Source organism: Copidosoma floridanum, unplaced genomic scaffold, assembly GCF_036245765.1.
Source record: "Copidosoma floridanum isolate Cflo_tuat_1 unplaced genomic scaffold, Cflo_Japanese_pri ptg000020l, whole genome shotgun sequence".
Lineage (NCBI taxonomy): Eukaryota > Metazoa > Arthropoda > Insecta > Hymenoptera > Encyrtidae > Copidosoma > Copidosoma floridanum.
Window position 1 is genome coordinate 10,328,268 of NW_028321897.1, and position 14,873 is coordinate 10,343,140.

Consider the following 14,873-nt stretch of genomic DNA (forward strand, 5'->3'; position numbering starts at 1 on the left):
TTTCAACGGTCAAATAGGAAGAATAATTATGCACCCAACAATAATTATAATAATCATAGTTGGCGATGGGAAAATCGTAATAATGATAACGTGCCTGGTTATAACAACTAAAACAATTATAATTAGCAACGAAGAATCAATTCTAATAATTACGCGCCTGGTAACAACAACTATAACAATTATAATCAGCAACGAGGAAACAATTATAACAATTACGTGCCTGGCAATAACAACCTTAACAATTATAGTCAGCAACGAGTAAATAATTAAAATAACTACAAGCTTCGTAATAACAACAATATAAATTATAATCAGTAACGGAAACATAATTATAATAATTACGGATCCAGAGACAACAGTTACAACCTCTACAATCAAAGAGAAAATAAAAATAGTCAATACAATCATGAAAAAAATACGAGACCAAATGGGTCACGCGCAAAAAATCTAAGCCCCAAGGATGCTTAATGAGCTTCCCAAGCGTCAGGCATCTCCCAGTAGATAAGAAGATAACAAAAACGCTGTACAGCAGAAAAACGGCAAGCGTACAGGTAAAAGAGTCACTAGCTACGAGTGCAAGAGTTGATATGATGACTAGAAAAGATAATTTGCCTCGAAACAGCCCTAAACTAAAAAAAAGACGAAACAAAAACGGAAGCGAGCCTAAGCGTGAAGCAAAAATGAATATTTTTCCAGAAAGTAGTACACCCCCTTCGGTATTTATGACAAGCACTCAACTGAGAGATGGGGAAGCAGAATTTCACGTGGATACAGGAGCTAAAATTTCGATTATAAAGAAAAACAGTATTTTTCAAATGCATTTTTTGATGTGGAAAGCCAAGTAATAATTGTGGGTGTTATGCACAGAGAGTGTAGCACTTTAACTGTAGTTGAAATACCACTGAATGGCTTTATATGTAGGTTGCATATGGTCCCATGTGACTTTCTAATAGATGGAGAAGGGAGAATTGGATGGGAAATTTTTGAGTTATATCAAGGCTGCCTAAGCGTGGCATAAAAGATTTTCAAATTAGGAGGAATGAAAATTAATTCCATCAAGCCAGAGATGCCTGAAATTCTTGCAAGGTCAAGGCAAGTTATACTTGCCCACGTCGTGATAAATAGCGAAAAAATAAAAGTAGGGTGGTCTCCTTTACAAAGAATGGGAGAAGGAGTTTTATTCAAAAATTTTATAGCCACAAATAATAGTGAAAAAACTTATGCTGAGTGTGTAAACACACTAAATGAAACAATGAGCATACCTGTACTGGAAGTTGAGCTGTAAGAATGCGAGATAATGTGAGAAGCCGATCCATTTAGCGTCGAAGGGGACGATTCTCAGGGCATCAATAAGGCAATGATAAGACTTTTTAAGGCAAATGGCCAAGAAAGAAGAAAAATGAACAATGTAACATACAGCGTTACCAATAGCCATACAAGTGGCAGGTACAATGGTGATTTTAAGAACATTGACAATTTGTGTAGGTTGTCGGACGAAGGAAAAATAGCGAGAATCGATAAAATAATGCAGCTTATTGATATTTTAAGCTGCAATGACAAAGAAAAATCACACGTCCAAGAACTCATAAAGTATAATTCATTTGTATTTGGCCTGGATGGAGAACCACTGAAAACAGCTTATTTATTGAAACACCACATCATAAGTACGACGGACAAACCTGTGACGGCAAAGCGCTATAGGTACCCACCAGCGCTAAGGGAACATATGAAAAAAAAAAAGAGAAATTTCTCAAACAAGGAATTATTGAGCCTTTAAAATTGCTGTACAATTCTAACATGTGGATTGTACCCAAGCATGCAGGGTCAGACGAGGAAAAGCGTTGGCTCGTGGTAACTGATTTTAGTCAGCTCGATGAAATTACTGTAAAAAGCTGCCATCCCTTCCCATTCCAAAACGATATACTCGAGCATTTAGCGTAAACTCGATACATAACAGTAGTTGATTTGAAACAGGGATTTTTTTAAATAGAAATTCCCGAAGATGACGCACATAAAACATCATTTTTGGAGCTGAACGGTCATTATCAGTATAAGAGAATGCCAAAAGGGTGTACGGACTCGTTGAATACATTTTTAAGAGCTATGTCACTTATTTTGGCGTGTCTACAAGGGCATGAAATCGAAGTGTATTTGGATGACATCATGGTGTTTGCTCCGAATCTTAAAGAGCACGGAAGGTGTTGTAATAAACTTTTAAAGTGGCTTTCGAAAGCAAACTCATCAACTGAGCCAGAAAAATGCCAATTTTAAGAATGCGAGGTGAAAGTACTGCGCTACGTAGTAGAAAACAGACAAATAAAAACAAATCCAAAAGAAAATTGAAGCAGCGAGGAAGTACCCGAGACCTACGAGTGCAAAAAAAATAAAACAATTTCTTGCATTTGTCAGATATTACAGACGATGTATCCAAAATTATGCAAAAATTGCTCAGCTGCTCTCTTAGCTCTTGAAAAAAAAATAGAGTTTAAATAAGAAGAGCAGCAGGAGCAAGCTTTCAGAACACTAGTTGACGCATTATGTAGTGAGCCGGTACTTATTGCACTTAATCTGGAGGAGCTCATTATTGTTACAGCGGATGCGTCAGACTATACAATAAGAGCAATATTAAGCCAAGGCAAAGTAGGAAAATTTAGACCGTGTAAATATGCTTTACGATGCCTTCGAGGGAGCGAATCACGTCACCAAACGTATAATGAGGAATTGTTGGCTATAGTGTTTGCAAAAGAACAGTTTCAGCCCTACTTAGTTGGGTGCAAATTTAAGTGGTCATAGATCATAAGCCACTAAAACATTATCATATGTCAAAGAAGCACAACATAAGATTTAATAGGCTCAAAGCGGTACTACGAGGCTACGAGTTTGACGTTGTATATCACCCAGGCATTTCGAATCAAACACCTGACGCACTCTCTCGAAATCCAGTAATAGGAGAAGGAGGAATAAGCACTGAGTGGCCACGACAAGAACCTTATCAGCTGGCCAATGAACAGGAGAACGAATGACTAGCCGATGGCGATGGGCCTTCAGCGCGCATTTTCAAAATACGAGTGGCTCCTAAACAGCGTATTTAGTGAAATACTGAAGAAAAAAAAAATATTGACTTTTATTTAGAAGATATGGATGAGAAAATACAGAAGAATAAATAAAATTTTGATGGACGGAAAGGAAATAAACGTGAAACGAAAATATATGGTCAAGCTGATGGTGAGGGAGATTCCGAATCCGAGAAAAAACTTGGAATAAACGAAAAATTGAGCAAAAAAAATAGGGAAAACACTGAGAAAAAGAGGTTGCCCAAATAAAAATATGATAGTTAGTGATTTAAAAACAGGAACAAACACAAAGGCAACAGATGAATTTATTTTATAGGGGCCGGTGAATTATAGATTAGCCTACATACGAAGGGAGGACCGAATGCAACATGGAGTCAACTTAACAAGCGCACTAGCGATAAAAAAAAGACAAGGTCGTACCAAAGGGACGTAAAACTCGCAAACAAGCACCGTTTTCTATTACGAAACGCAATGAGAGTCCGTCAAAAGACATTATTGTTGCAAATTGCAGAACACCAGTAATAATGAGTATTGATTCAGAAAATCAGAGTACGGAACTTAATGATTGGGGCTGGCAGCTGATTCAAACAAGCTTGGTGGCTAAAGAGGCGAGGAAAATGAACGGCACCCGAGATCTAACAGAAGCAAACGAGATAGCAGGTAGCATCGAGACATTTGGAAAAGGTTTTTTCGAAGGCAGAGGTGTTGAAGTATTGGAGAGAGTCTATTAAGCACGAGAAGGGCCGAAGGAAGAGAAGAGTGAAAGAAAGGCACCACAGTACGAACATATAGCAAATAAGCTGCTCACTGACGGTACTTATAAATGTTATAAAAGGATGCAAGGAAAAAAACAATTATGTAAAGGACAAAATAAAAATAAGCTTGATATAAAAATAGAAGGTACAGGTTCAGATAGGTCAGACGATAAAGTTAAAAAAGTTACGAGACCGATCGCTACCGCAGGGGAGGATCCTATTTCCCAAGGAATAAAGGACGAAAAATAAGGTATATTATAAAAGAACTAGGGTTTGAAAGAGGCGTAAAAATGACGAGTACATCAGCAGTAGTGCTAATCAAGGAGATAACGCAAAAATTGGGCAAGAGACAACTGGATACATTAAACAGACAAAGGCCGAGTTTTTCAATCACGCTGACAGTATTGAGCGCTTAGAATAAAAGAATAATAGCTAATTGTGATACGCCACAACCGTCAAATAGTACAACGGCACAAGACGCGGAAGGAGAAGATCGTAGGTCAGCCAAGTTCTCAGTGAGCGCAGAAACGAACTTTGCTTCAACAACAGAGGTGGACAAGGAACCGTATATACATGATATGTTTAAGGGAAGATCAGATAAGTTGCCGGCGCAAGTTATGATCGACGTAAGAAGGTGAGATGCAGAGAGAAGACCGAAAATGAAGATTGACGTGTGTGAGCCCAACGAAAAAATACCTAAGGAAAAAGTGCCACCAGAGAAAAAGGAAAAAAAAGATGCAACGTTGCGTAAAACTAATAAGCGAGTCCAGTTTTAAGAACCAGGCGATAAAACAGTAAAGGAATCCAATTAACTGTCAGACACAACGGCACTGACAGATAAGTGGCTGGCATATCTCAACGATAATACACGAAAGGAAACGAATGAATGCATTGAACCTTAAAAAATACTTTCCAAAGTGCCAGAACTACCACACGATCCACTGGAGAATTGCTTATGTTATAGCCAAATATTTGTACTTAATCCTATTTTTTCAACTGGCAAGCTAAGAATGATGTTAAAGAATTTAAAATACCCACAAAAGTGTAGAGAGCCAGAAGAAACAGAAAAAATACTAATGTTGGGTACAGAATATGGGAATGGAAAATGTATATACATATTTTTGCCAAAATTCAAAGAGAACATGTGTGTACACGTAATGTTAAATCATAAAAGTTGTATTTATGCGTTCTTTATTGCACCGGAGGAAGAAGGAGTTGGCTACTTGCATCTAGAAGGTAACGGCGAGAATGCCCATTACATTTTCCTAGTACAAAATTCTATTACTGAATCGCAAAAAAATTTACATAACGATGACGGTAGTAGTTGTGAAAGACATGAAGAACACGCGAGTAAGGCAGAGAAAAATAGAGAAACAAACAAACCTGAGTAGGGAAGAAATAACGAAAGTCAATCAGAAATAGAGCAAAACCATACTGACGGAGAGACGAACATTAATTATCGTGAAGAAGAAGAGGAAGAAGAAAACCATTCCACTAACAGCGACTACGAAAGCTCTAAATATACAATGGAAGGAGAGGTCGGGCAGGTTAATGAATTAAATCACGCATTATGTGAAACAGAGTGAAAGACCGAAACTAACCCAGTCACACACTCTCTATGGATGGAAAAATACACGATGTGCAGAACACACCTGCCAAATGAGAGGAAGCCATGGGCACCAAAAGAGAGGAAAACCCCACCCCTGCGCCAAAAACTAAGGCAAATTGAAAACCATCCCTTTAGTAATCTCGAAAACCATGGCATTTTAATAGTAACGAAAGTGGTACCCAATGCGGAAGTGATAAATGCACTACCTGAAAAAGGCAACATAAATCCGACGCGCATGAACAACGAGAAGAAAGTTGTACGTGTAGCTAAAAGTACTTAAAAGAGAAAGGTAACAATTATAAAGATGTACGTAAAGAAGTATTTTGAGGAAGCAGCGCTTATATCAAATATCAAAAAGTGTGTTCAAGCTCTTAAAGACGCCATAATTGCAAACAATATTTAGACAATTAGAACGGTCAGAGATCCAGCGATTCCTTATCTTACCCAATGGGGGTACTTTGCCGATATTTTTGAAAAAGTATTCAAAGACACTAGATTAGCTGCAGTGTTCTACACCTATACACTAATAATTCTACCAACAAGTCAGAGACTAAAAATAATTAAAGATTACCACGAAGCAGCAATAGGTGGGCACAGAGGCATGAACAAGACATGTAGTAGGATCGCAAAGGACTACTATTAAAGAAACATGTGCCCAGACATAACGCAAGTTAGAAAAAACTTGTGAGGGTAAAAACAAAACAAGCCTTGCTCATTACAGACACATTGAGCAGACCTTTTGAAAAAATTTCAGTAGACTTATACGGGCCAATCAGTAAGTTATCGACGAATAACTAGACACATATTTTGTCCATGCAGGACTGGCTAGCAAAGTTTATTGTTCTTGTACCAGTATAGAGAGCAACCACTGAGGAAACCGTAAGGGCAATAACCGACAAATTCATAACATGTTTTGGACCACTGGAACATCAACTGTTTGACTAAGAGACTAATTTTATAAATAAAAGCATTGATAAATTATCAAAATTATTTAAAATAGACAAAATAGGTGGTACGGCATTTCACCCTGAAACAAATGGGGCCATCGAACAAATGCATTATACTCTCACCGAATATATAAAAGCATACGTAGAGAAAGAAGATTAATGGGACGAGCACTTTTCATTGTGCATGCACTCATATAATACTACGGACGATGAGAGTACAGGGTATTCACCGCATGAGCTTGTTTTCGGGTAGAGAGTGAAAGCACCTACTAGCTTTAAATCATCATCCAACGGCCAGACATTGAACGAATATTTTAATGAGCTGGTAACAACACTAACAGAGATAAGAACCATCACCGCAATGAATCAAGTGCAAGCGAAATACCACTCTAAGTATTATTATGAGCGCAAATTGAATACGAGATACTTTCTTAAGGAAGAAATGGTTTATGTGCTAAAAGAGCTATCAAAAAGAAGATTTGACGCCCAATATATGGACCTATAAGAAATAACTGGCATCGATTATGCAAAAAAAAAAGTCAAACTTCAAAGGCAGGATGAGGTGAGAATAACCCACGTGGATAAAATGAAAAAAGCTTGCGTAGTAAAAGCCCCGATAAAAAACGCGAGTACAGAAAGAAATACGGAAGTACTAAATTAAATCACTAGCTTCACTTGAATTTTCGCAGCCCCCAGACGCAACGCATGAATACAACGAAAAATGGGGAACAAGAGTATGTTGACTATGGACGTCAATACAGGAAAACACGCTTAAACATAGTCAGTGTATAATATGGTAATATAATTTTATTTGAAAAACAATAAGTAAAATAAAGTATCATTTTTTTTAATTGTCTTAGCAAACACAAATAGGGCTCATAGAATTATTTTATATAGTTATAAGTATATTAATGAATAAAAAAATTTTAAAAATGTTCAGATAGTAAGACTTAAATTCGTAAGCCTACAAAAAAATATATATAACAGGAAGATGCGGGGGCATGCAGAAAGGCAAAACATACTCGCAAGTTGTTGATTTTACAACAATTTTCTTTCATTTCTGTATATGTAAAGACATGCATTGTTTTTATAATAGGGGTATTTAAAAAAATTTTTTTTTTCTCCTTCTCTGCTTTTTTTTCTTGGATCACCCCTTATGTACGCTCCTTCCTGTTCCCTTGTCCTTGTCCCCGAGGAAGACGATCAGTGGTCAAGTCCCGGAACCCATTCATCAGTGAGAATACATTCGCAATAGGCTGCGCGGGCTGATCGCGGGAACTACAGTGACAGTTTGTGCAAGCCGTGGGCGGACCATGAGTAGCTATGGTAAACAGTCCCTTGTCCCCCTGTTTGACCTGTAAAAAGAAAAAGAAAAATAATAACAAGCCATCAAATTTTTCTTACAACTATAACAGCAAATGAAAGAGGCCTCACACGTATAACGGATGCCCTTTCAGCAGAGAACCGTTCTGGTCGGAGGCTGATATCGTAACCACCACCAGGATGAACGTTGTGTGCCACGTACAAGCGACGCCCACGACTATGAAACTTTACATTGGATTCACAGTACGAAACCCGACGAAGGAGACAGAGCAGTCCAGTGGCAGTCCTGAAACAGGACAGTGAACGACCACCCAGTATACATCGCAGCATGCGATACCTTCCTGGTATTTATACGTTTGCACAGGCAGAAGCACAGTGCCTGTGGGCTAGTCTGGCTCGCAAAGAGGAAGGGAAAAAGAAAAGAAGAAAGAATGAGAGTTCACGACCAATCTCGTTCCCAGCTAGAGAAAAGAAAGAGGAGAATTTTTTAACTTGAAGACTAAAAAGCATTGTCAAATGTTGAGAAATCAACGTTAAACGTACCACACATAAAGATGGACAAGTAATAGGGGCTGAAACTGTCGGCCCTTCAAGCACCACAATTTGAGACCCACAGGTATTTTCAATGGAGGGCACTTGCTGGCGAATAAGCTATAAAATTAAAAAAAGAAAAAAAAAAAAAAAAGAGAAAAAAAGAAAGGCATTAAAAGGGATACTACCTACTTGCAAGCAGCTGCAGCACCTCAGAAGCTCTTTTATCACAGAGCCTTTGAGGATACAGCGTACGCTACCGTCGACCTCCACAAACCCGGTAATACGAGTTTTGTCATACGGTACGTTAGCAAAATCACGCAGCCAGCGCACAAAATCAACTGGAATTATGAAAAAAAAGCCATTTTTGCGGCGTAGCACAACAAATAATAACACAATAAGGGAAGTAACGCCAGAACCAACACGTATTAGGAACACAAAGAAAAAGGCAAAAGTCACTGGAAACCGAGTAGAGCGGTTGACACTACAAAGTCAAAGTAAGCATTGACAAAATAAAAGCCAGACTATCCAATAATCCTTACTACCAGCTTCTTTTGGGAAAATAGAAAATTACTAGTGACATTCCGAGAAATTTATTTATTTTTTTTCTTCTACTTTTTTCCTCCTTTTCTCTTAAATAATCTAGAATTTAATTTTTAAAAGGAGAAATGTAGGTATCATAAAAGAAAGTATCTATCTTACAATTTAAGGGGGTAGCCACTCCGATAAAAAGCAACGGAGAGAAATAAAGCTATTTGAGGAGAACCCGGGGATATAAGTTAAGAATTTAGGGCCAGCCTGATCAGTTGCGTCTACTTGGAAAATCGTATGGTATGTAGATTGGGATCAAAGAATCAGAGAAACGGATGCATTTGTAAGTGCAAGCAGGTAGGTAGAATGGAAATGCAAAGTAACAATAAGCAAAGAAGACGCCTGCACAAGGCGCATAAAAATGGCTACTCACAATACCACAAAATTACTGCAAGGCGTCGAAACAGCGTACAGAGCAGTAGTAGGACAGAAAGTTCGCAGCCAAGTAGAAACAGTACAGGTACTCCAGGGGCAGATGTTGAAATCTAACAGGGATAACATACAGGGGTTGACGGAATAAAATTCAACAAATATGACTGATATAACAAAATATCTCAAAGAACGAATAAGAGTCACAGCGTTGGGTAATGACGAACAAATACTGCAAATAATAATGAATTACGAGAATAAAGCGGTAAATGTAAATAAAAAAGATTGGGCTAGCGGATATGAAAGAATGCCAGAGATAAATCAAGAATTGGAGCAGCTGGACGATCAGCTATCAGCGAATATTGAAATAACAACTGATATAGTTTATTTAGCAAGTCAAGAAGTATCGCATTTACCGGAAGCAGCCTTAAAAACGATTTTGGAGGCAGAAATACTAGTAAGTTAGTTCAGGCCGGATCTCAGGGTTCCGGAAGATGAGGGCACAGTGACAAAGGAAAGAGTAGGGAAAATAGCAGAAAAAGTGACGTTAGCACTTAATAAGAAAGTCATATCTTACATTATATACCGTTGGTAACGCAGGAAGAATAAAACCTGCTTAGAATACCACTGCTACTTTTAGAGTAAGAAGGGTTTAATTTAACAAACATAGTGAAATACCTACAACTAACGTACGAATATATAATAAATACCATAAGCGCTAAAAGGTTCGTTTCAATATCCCAACAAGTGGACGTTCAATATAAAAAATTAGGTCAGGTAAACATATGCACACAAATACAACTGACGCAAGAAGGTGACAAAGATTATCCATGCAAGATACGACTTATACTAGAAGAAATAATAGACAACCCGGAGAAGTGTCTGATCATTTTAACAAAGTTGAAAAAGGCGTACTGGACTCAACTCCACGCAAAAAATTAGCACGCACTTAGCACCGGAAGAAAAAAAAAGGTACATATTTAATGTGAGCACACCGAACACGGAACGATAAAAGTGTCCCACGCTAGAGTAATGACTTGGCAAAAGACTGCACTTCCCAAGCGTCAGAAACTAGACTTGAACTGGGTCAGGAGGAAGGTGAGAGTCCTGTCATAAATTTAGAAGGTCCAACTCTGAAATAACAAAAGAATACATAAGGGATGAAAGGAACAAAAGAAGATGAGTTGCTAAGCCTTATCAAAATAGTAATAAAAAGAGATGGACTGCAGGAGCTCGGTAGCTAAGAACACGGTCCTAAAGATTATTTAAAGATCGGTACTAAACTAGAGGACATATTTCAAATAGTACGTAAAATAGGTCAAATGGAAAAACAATTCTCCAACTGGGAAAAGTACGCATGGATGGCTGAAGAAATATCTTAAGGCATGGCAGTGGCGTCGTTTGGGTTATAAAAATAGGGGGGGGCCCCTTAATTCTACTAAGTTCGGTTAATATGCTTAGAAATAGAAGAAATCCTTCCAGAAGTAAAAGCGCAGCGGCGGGTGCAGTAACAATGCAACCAATAATGCTACAGGCCATACAAATACCAGTTGCGTCGCAAAACCAAGTACGTACAGCGATCAAAGGGGTACTTCTGACAGCTTACAATATAAAACGTCCTCGCGCATAAGAGGACGATACATAAAAAAAAAAGTTATATTTATTTTAATTATGTATACATACATAAATTAAGGTTACGTTCATTTATCATAATTTAGTTACCATATTTACGAACAAAAAAAAAGGCGTTATGTAAAAATATCTAATAGGCTCACAGCGCAGCCAATTGTAACAAAAGTACTAATAAAAACATTAAAATAATGATTGAACTAACAGTAGGATAATAAGTCATATTATACAAAACATTATCACATACTGCATTACCATATTTAATAAAATGGGAAACGCATACTTTGATCTAGAATTAAGTAGTTGCAATAAGCACTAAGTCTAACTAGTAACCATTAACTGTTAAATTAAGAAAAATTTGCTACATACAACAATATAGTGGACGAGCTTAAAAAAAAAAAAACTACAGTTGATTACAATAATTTATTTTATGTTAAATAATGATGAGCAAATAAAAGATTTGAAATATTGCACCATACTATAAAGGAAAAAGAGCGTGAACAAAAACAATAAATGCTTACGCAAAAGAAGAACAATTTGTGTAAAGGAGAGACAAGGACAGGATTTTATTTTTTTCTCCACCTTTTTACTTTTATGTTAGAAATCTCACATATAACACAAACAACATTACACAAACATTACTCTTACTCAGACATACAAATTACGATGGAAATCGCCATCGAGGACGATAGTGATGCGGCCTCGGACGTGTCACGTACAACATTATAGCTACACGTTTGTACTCCCTCTCTTTCTTGGCCTAATGCAAATGATAGTAGCGAAAGAGGGCAAAGGATTAAGCAGATAGAATACTAGAGGGAGGCTCTCTGGCTGGAACCAGCAAGGACAAAGGTCGTACACACGCGACGCGCTCTTTTCTCGTTTTTGCATAAATAAAGACGTTAATACTAGTTCCTTGACTATTTACTTCGTGTGCACCCCAAGTCCATAGCATCCTACGCAACAGAGAAGTTGCAAAAAGAAAACATACGTATTTTATAACAATATAAAAATTTCTTTGCTTGACTTACTAATGATCATTTCTAAAATTCCTTTTACTGGTTTTAATAATGAGGTTGATTTTTATTCAAATTTGACTGCTAAGAAAAGTTTAATGCACGATAAGACAGTACACCACAAGCATTTCATGGTTGCATTTGCGTTACACAACAAAGAGTTTGTACCAGTGTTTTTAAAACAATAATTAATGAGTGCTTTAAATGGTATAACCATATCTAAAATTCAACTGTTCTTCTACCATGCATATAAAAACATGTTTATGAATAAAGGAAGAGAGAACTAATTGAGGATAAGTGACACAACTTTAAAAATTGTATTCCTCAAGTGTAATTTAATATTGTAACAATACAAAAAAACGAGATCTGAAAAAAACTTTATAAAGTTTCTCCAGGGTCTTAAAGTGTATGCACTAAGTGGTTGTATATGACCAGTTATTTTAGCTGGTATAGTTTAAAGTTTTTTTTATTTATCTTTTTTTATAATGTTCATAAATATCTTCTCTTTTTGACTGGTCAAAGAGTCTAGACACAAAATAGATTTATTACTGGCTGTCGGTATGAACCTTTTTGAGCCATTAAATAACTAGATCAAAGGTTGATTTTTTCGATTTGAAGAGAAAAACGGCAATATTCCCAGATTATTATACGTTTTTCTCGACTATTATTCCGAATTTACCAATTTTCTCTTACTGCACAACAACGAGTAAAGATGATTTGGACTCACCATCTGCATTTATTAAAGGTTGAATTATATAATTATTATAACTGCGTGTTGTTAACAGTTAGATTATAACTGCGTGTTAAAGAAGTTAACGATTACAAACCACATTTAACATTTTATAAATCCGTTACTAAAAGTGTATGACCTGCATGTACTTCTGAATCAAAACCTGATTGATAAGTCTTGTACACATTTGCTGTTCCAATTCGTGATATCTCCAATTTCACACGTCCTACAAATTTAGAAGCACTTTTTTGAGGTTCGACTTTATTTATTGATTATTTTTGTGTCACCCATTTATTAATTCTTCAAGACACGATTTAATGTTGTATTTTAAGCAATTACAACTATTTATATGTTTCATAATGGGTGAATATTGGATAACCCAAAATCTTCTCTGGCTTTCAAAGCCCATCGCCTTAAATCAATATTATGTATAGTGACAGATTTTTCAGATGCTGCATTAAACTGCTTTAAGACAGACTGTGATACATGATACAATTTATCAACTCTTCCACCACCTTCGTTTAATTGTTTTTTTTATCTGTACAGTGCTCTTAAGTTTTAAACTTTCGAGAATGTATGTTCTACTGACACAAAACCTGCTCTCTATTTTTTTTCTTAACGACAAAATTGAACTAGTTTTCTTACACTTAAGATCAATTCGAACATTAGGTCTATTGTTGTAGGTCATACAATTATTATCAGAGTAATTGTCTTCATCATCTTTAACTGTAACAGGTTCAGGTACTTTTTTATGACCGTTTAGGTATAAGCTATCGTAAGTACCAACAAATACTTGACAGTTAACAGCAACTTTTCTCTAATTTTCTAGGTAAAGAGCAAATTATATTTCTTTTTTTGTTGTAATTGATTGTACAATAAGAAAATGGATCCTTAAACTTTTAATTTAGTACTCTTAAAATATTTGTCAGATTCATGAACATTATGTATGTAGCTATGAATTCAGGATTTACAATTTAATTTAACATTGTTTTATTCATTCAACCATAAAATGGTCAATATATCCTAATATCATTCTTGATTCTTTTACACATACATATCTGTAAACAGGTTAGTTGAATCAAAAAAAAAAAAAAAAAAAAAAAAACAGTTAACATGAAATATGAAACAGAGGTTCTAAAGAATTCATATTTATTTACATTTACTTTAGTATACAAGCGTACGTCTTCCTGACTTTCAAATAAACAAAGACGGATTTATCATACGATCATTTATTTACAATACTACTTAAAGTAGGCATATTGATACATATTTATGCTATTACCGTTGTGTCAATTTAGGTACATGGTTGTCGGAAAAGTGAATTGTTTTAAACAAAGTTAGAAAAGTACAAACTTACAAACCAAATTGATTTTTGTATCTGAAACAACGCTAATTGCATGAATTTTAATTTATGAGTCAGGGTCAATCTGGCGGACTAAGGAGCTCCTTAAAATTAAAAGTGTTACGTGCATATTTCTACTTTGAAAACTAATTATAATTGTTTCTTTCTATGTTGTGTTAAGATAATTTTTATTAACGTATTTTGTTAACAGTTTCAAAAACTCTGTTTTTCAACAAAAGATAACTGTCTTCCGATTCCTCGGTTTCGCAGAAACAATTGGATAAGTTTAGAGAAAACTTGTTTTTTTGAGATTTTCAGCTGCATGTTGGAGAATTGCTACTTAACAATTTGACACTAGACTGGTACATATGTTAAAATAAGTTGCCTTTTGCATGGAAAATCCTGTTTTGTCCATCTTGTTAAGTTTTAAAATTTATCAACACGTGTCACATCTTTAAAACCCGTTCAAGTTTCTCTCTTCTTCATAGTTATAGAAGTACTCCTCGTGTATGTGACGTTTTAATTACACGGTAAATAACGTACTTCTTTTTTCTACATGATAACTTAAATAGAAATGAGTCTTTTCTTAAGTCTTCTAAAAATACTCAAATTTTATACTATGTTGATATAGTTTGATTTTGAACAAGTTTCATTAAGCCATTTCAGTCTTATTTAAGGTTGGGATGGAGGTTGTTACTTTTTTTGCCGTATCGTAAAAAGTTTTTAATAGACTTTGAAGTTCCACATCTTATTTTAAATGTAATTAACCGTTAACTAAACGGGGGTTATGTATGCTTTACAACGTGCCATATAAAGGCATTTCTTGAAACTATTAAAAAGTTATAACTTTAAGGTACTGTATATGTTAAAATTCTTATTATGCAAAGAAAAAATAAGTTCGTGTTGGCTGTTTTAATAACTATACAAGACAGACCAAATTATTTTTTTTTTATTAAC